The sequence below is a fragment of the Oncorhynchus keta genome, chromosome 17 (assembly GCF_023373465.1).
Source record: "Oncorhynchus keta strain PuntledgeMale-10-30-2019 chromosome 17, Oket_V2, whole genome shotgun sequence".
Lineage (NCBI taxonomy): Eukaryota > Metazoa > Chordata > Actinopteri > Salmoniformes > Salmonidae > Oncorhynchus > Oncorhynchus keta.
The window spans coordinates 58,209,525-58,215,747 of record NC_068437.1 but is presented as its reverse complement, the minus strand read 5'-3'; the positions used below and the strand labels follow the sequence as shown (position 1 = coordinate 58,215,747).

Below are 6,223 nucleotides of genomic sequence, written 5' to 3'. Positions count from 1 at the left end.
TGTACTGACCTCGCCTTCTGGATGATAGCGGGGTGAACAGGCAGAGGCTCGGGTGGTTGTTGTCCTTGATGATCTTTTTGGCCTTACTGTGACATCAGGTGCTGTTGGTGTCCTGGAGGGCAGGTGGTTTGCCCCCGGTGATGCGTTGTGCAGACCTCGCTACCCTCTGGAGAGCCTTGCGGTTCTGGGTGGAGCAGTTGCCGTACCAGGCGGCGATGCAGCCCCCAACAGGATGCTCTCAATTGTGCATTTGTAAAAGTTTGTGAAGGTTGTAGGAGACAAGACACATTTCTTCAGTCTCCTGAGGTTGAAGAGGTCGCTGTTGCGCCTTCTTCACCACACTGTCTGTGTGGGTGGACAATTTCAGTTTGTCTGTGATGTGTAAGCCGAGGAACTTAAAACCTTCTCCACGGCTGTCCGGTCGATGTGGATAGGGGGTGCTCCTCTGCTGTTTTCTGAAGTCCACAATCTGAACCCACAATCTGAACCTGAATCTCACACCCAAAGCGAGAATCATATCCCTAGACACCGCTAGGTTCAGGGAAATGTTTGGCCTTTTATGAACACATTTCATGTAGTTCTACGTCATTTTACATGACTGGAGACTTTGGCATAATCTTTTTTAATATCACGTTCAAAACAACTGGGAACTCGGCGCTGGGAAATCACCGACTTCACGGCCTTCAAGACAACTGGGAACTCGGCGCTGGGAAATCACCGACTTCACGGCCTTCAAGACAACTGGGAACTCGGAGCTGGGAAATCACCGACTTCACGGCCTTCAAGACAACTGGGAACTCGGCGCTGGGAAATCACCGACTTCACGGCCTTCAAGACAACTGGGAACTCGGCGCTGGGAAATCACCGACTTCACGGCCTTCAAGACAACTGGGAACTCGGCGCTGGGAAATCACCGACTTCACGGCCTTCAAGACAACTGGGAACTCGGCGCTGGGAAATCACCGACTTCACGGTGTTCAAGACAACTGGGAACTCGGCGCTGGGAAATCACCGACTTCACGGCCTTCAAGACAACTGGGAACTCGGCGCTGGGAAATCACCGACTTCACGGTGTTCAAGACAACTGGGAACTCGGCGCTGGGAAATCACCGACTTCACGGCCTTCAAGACAACTGGGAACTCGGCGCTGGGAAATCACCGACTTCACGGCCTTCAAGACAACTGGGAACTCGGAGCTGGGAAATCACCGACTTCACGGCCTTCAAGACAACTGGGAACTCAGCGCTGGGAAATCACCGACTTCACGGCCTTCAAGACAACTGGGAACTCGGCGCTGGGAAATCACCGACTTCACGGCCTTCAAGACAACTGGGAAATCTGGAAAAAAACGAGCTCCGACTGGGAAAATTCGTCTTGAAAGGTCATCCTACTAATATTTCGAAGTGGGGAACTCTGGCCTCTTTCTAGCACTCCGACTTTCCGACCTAAAGATCACTGACGTCATGATTCAACCTTGTTTTTTTTCCGGAGTTCCCAGTCATCTTGAAAGCACCATGATCCCTCAGAAATGAGCGAAATGACAAACTGAGAATCCGAGATCAATGAAAACGACCTCTTCTTGAATCCATCGATAGCCAATGTCTTGTTGTGTGGAGACACATTAGGCTACAATATGAGGAGGAAATTGCTTTCAGTTTCACTGATTCACCCAAATGATGCGCATCTCACTCGCTGGTGATGGCCTATGTGCTTGAGCCAAACGCCACTCTCCTGTTTTACTTTGGTAAACAAATCATATTTGGAAGTTGATCAAATATTTTGGTAACAGCTGACAAATTAGATTATTCTCTTTTTAACAAGAGCCATTCATTTTCTTTCTGACCTGTGTTTTTCCACGATTGTAGGCATTTTAAATATTGCGAAAGTGTGTTTCTGTACGCCAATGGAATGTCTGCAAAACAATGAGCAAACCAGCCTGTGTATTGAATACTTGGAATTGGATTGTGATGGTAGCGATAAATGAATCATGCACACAATGTGCTTATTTTTTAAATGTTTTTTTAAAATTAGGTATCCACTTTGATTTGATGTGTATGATATTGTTTGGTGAAATATGCTTAAAAGGAGAGTAATTTCCCATAATTCTGCACCTTTGCATAGTTGTACTTCCAATTTTGATCATGGTTATTTTAGTGACTGAAAAGAAAATGTATATATCTACTCGGATTTTAAAATACAAACTAACTTTCTGTTTTGTCTGCTTGGACTCAAGAGACAAGTATAGTCGCGTTAATCTTTTTGCAAGCAGTCGTGTTCTTTCGATGAATGTATTTGCAATTTGAACGGTATAATATAATTTTGATGAATGCATTTATGATTTAAAAAGGCAACTACATTTTGAAAATCCATGTACTGTTTTGCAACAGCTCTCTCTGTCTTATGGACGCTGTTTTGAAACTCGACAACCTTGTTCCAAAAAACCTGAATGGTTTAGACAGTTGTTCCCTGATTTAAATAGTTCAAGAGGTGCCATGAGGGATGCTGACAGCACCTGGTATTCCCAGGCAGTCTCCCATCCAAGGACTAACCAGGCCTGACCTTGCTTAGCTTCCGAGACCGGGCGTATTATATTGTAATGTATATATGATGCACGTAAACACTTCACTGTACCGTTTACACCCTGTATCCTGTGCACGTGACGAATAAACGTTGATGTGATGATCAACTCACCATTCATATCAGCTGTCATAGTCAATATAATGACTAACCTGTACCCCCTCACATTGACTCGTTATTGTTATTGTGTTACTTTTTAAAATGTTCTTAAAACTGCATTGTTGGTTAAGGAATTGTAAGTAAAATATTACGGTAAAATTTTATTCGGCGCATGTGACAAATAACAACGCTGCGGTCCAGTGCCATGGACATCTTTGAATTCAGGCCTCTAGTAATTTAGAAGAACAACTTTATAAAGGCCTCCTCACAATGGCCTTATCATGCAAGGCTCTACAGACAGATGTAAAAAATATATAAGCTATTTTTTGCGTTGATGACGTATGTATTGAAGTCAAGTGGTTCAACATTCAAATGTATTTTATTGACAACAATGAACAGCTTGAACAAGGCGACGGTCGGTGGAAGTCTGGCGCCACCAAGTGGACACTTATTGTAGTTCCCTTGTGGCATCAACGCTTCCAGAGACAGTTTATAAAAGATAACATGTTATGTCAGTTTTATTATCTACAAATTGTTTTTCCCATCCCTATTTGATAGATTCTTATTCCAATTTAGCTGTAAATCTGGTTTTAACTCAATAAGGATTTGTCTCGATTCCGATTGGAGGGCGGATGCCCACGTCTTTTTGGAACCTTCCAATATGTTAATTTGTAAAAGTGAAAAGTGTCTTTTCCCGACGTTGATCAACTCCATGTCACCATTCATTTTAAATAGCATCATCTTTGATATTTGTTGTAAAGTGTACAGAGCTCATTTCGGTCTAACCGTTACCGGACTTGACGTGTCTGAGAATCGCACCTTCCTCCCGAAAGCATTGCGGTATCGCTTCTCGGCCTTTTGGCTAAGATCAAGTGTAGTGTCTTTTCTTATCAGTTTAATATCTGATACGTCCCCTATCAGGGGACCATATATTAAATTGATTTTTGGAATAGGGAGATGGAATAGGGCTTGCTCCGTCCACTCCACGCATCCACCTGGTATTGCATTTACCTCCAGGAACGGTGCACCCCCTGCCGTTGTAAAGGAAAAGTAGACTAAGTTAATCGGATGGCTCTTTTTATCAGAATCATGATGGATAATTGCGTTTAGGCAATTCTATGTCAAGATGCCTCAACAGTGGTGGTTATTATATTTGTCACATATGCCGAATACAACTTTACCGTAATATTTTACTGACAATTCCTTACAAAACCAACAATGCAGTTCTAAGAAATGTTTAAAAAGTAACACAATAACAATAGCGAGGCAATGTGAGGGGGTACAGGTTAGTCATTATATTGACTATGACAGCTGATATGAATGGTGAGTTGATCATCAAATCAAAGTTTATTCGTCACGTGCACAGGATACAGGGTGTAAACGGTACAGTGAAATGTTTACGTGCATCATATATACATTACAATATAATACGCCCGGTCTCGAAGCTAAGCTGGCATGTCAGGCCTGGTTAGTCCTTGATGGGAGACTGCCTGGGAATACCAGGCGCTGTCAGCATCCCTCATGGCACCTGTACTCTTCAACTATTTAAATCAGGGAACAACTGTCTAAACCATTCAGGTTTTTCGGAACAAGGTTGTCGAGTTTAAATACAGCGTCCATAAGACAGAGAGAGCTGTTGCAAAACAGTACATGGATTTTCAAAATGTAGTTGTCTTTTTAAAACATAAATGCATTCATCAAAATTATATTATACCGTTCAAATTGCAAATACATTCATCGAAAGAACACGACTGCTTGCAAAAAGATTAACGTGACTATACTTGTCTCTTGAGTCCAAGCAGACAAAACAGAAAGTTAGTTTGTATTTTAAAATCCGAGTAGATATATACATTTTCTTTTCAGTCACTAAAATGACGACGATCAAAATTGGAAGTACAACTATGCAAAGGTGCAGAATTATGGGAAATTACTCTTCATTTATCACTACCATCACAATCCAATTCCAAGTATTCAATACACAGGCTGGTTTGCTCATTGTTTAGTAGACTTTCCATTGGCGTACAGAAACACAATCCACAACAGAAATACGGAAAGGTGGAGGAACAAATTCAAGTGCATAATTTGAGCCGAATCCTGTCGGAACAGGATCCGACACCTCCACGTTTTGGACTGTTTCGTTCCGACCCTATTTGGCCTGATCTGGTACCTCTCGTGGCATGAAAAACAAGTGTCACTTTTTGCAATGTAAAATTCTAATAAACACGAACAAAGTTCCTCTACCTTAATTCTTCCGCCCCCCCCCCCTTGTATCTCTCACCAAACTAGAATGAGATTCACTTTCTATGATCTCTCTGCTCTGATAGACATGAGCCTGCAACTCTCATCTCTCCAGCGTTGCACTTCATCATGTTTCCTCTTATGGAATCACAGCCACGCGAAGGGTTCTGGAGGAGCTGCAGCACGCATGATAAATTAAAATAAATGTGCCAAAGTTATAGAGTGACTGCTGTCTGTTCAGAAATACATTTAATGATTCAGAATAGCCTAAACTTTAGCCACAGAGGATAAATGGCTTATTTAAAAATGTCCTATTGCAGTGCAGCCCAATACAAGGCATAGTCTACAGTCGGGGAGGCGCGGGGAATATGTTCGTGAACAAACAGTATGCAGACAAAACGGGCCATTCGCAAGATTTAAAATGCCTACAATCGTGGAAAACACAGGTCGGAAAGCAAATGGTTCTTGCTAAAAGATAATAATCTCATTTGTCAGCTGTTACCAAAATATTTGATCAACTTCCAACATGGTTTGTTTTACAAAGTAAAACAAGAGAGAGTGGCGTTTGGCACGAGCGCATAGGCCATCACCAGTGAGTGAGATGCGCATCATTTGGTGAATAAGTGAAACTTTAAAGCATTTTTATGACTATAATGTCCTCCTCATATTGTAGCCTACATTATGTGTCTCCACACAACTAGTCATTGGCTATTGATGGATTCAAGAAGAGGTCCTTTTCATTGATCTCGGATTCTCAGTTTGTCATTTCGCTCATTTCTGAGGGATCGTGGTGCTTTCAAGATGACTAGGGACTCCCGGAAAAAAACGAGGTCGAACCATGACGTCAGTGATCTTTAGGTCGGAAAGTCGGAGCGCTAGAAAGAGGCCAGAGTTCCCCACTTCGAATTCCTAGTAGGATGACCTTTCAAGACGAATTTTCCGAGTCTGAGCTCGTTTCATCTCCCAGTCTCTGGTGTAAAGCAGCACGTTTTCCTCTAGGATTGTGCCTGTGCTTAGCTCTATCCCGTTTCTATTTATCCTGAAAATCTCCTCAGTATTTTGCTGATGTCAAGCATACCCATACCATGATGCAGCCACCACCGATGCTTGAATATCACTCAGTGATGTGTTCTGTTTTCCACAAACAAACAAAGCTTTTCATTTAGGCCATAAAGTGTATTCCTTTGCTGTGTTTTTCTTCAGTATTATTTTAGCGCCTAGTTGCATACAAGACAGATGTTTTGGAATATTGGTATTCTTCTTTTAACTCTGTCATTTAGGTCATTATTGTGGAGTCACTACAATGTTG

General features: G+C 42.3%; 1 non-coding gene across 1 annotated transcript; it reads left to right on the top strand.

The window, feature by feature from the left end:
• Window positions 1-3,518: 3,518 nt before the first annotated feature.
• LOC118378604 (U2 spliceosomal RNA) lies at window positions 3,519-3,709 on the top strand. Its single transcript, XR_004824458.1, has one exon. It is a non-coding gene; the product is annotated as a U2 spliceosomal RNA (small nuclear RNA).
• Window positions 3,710-6,223: the final 2,514 nt, after the last annotated feature.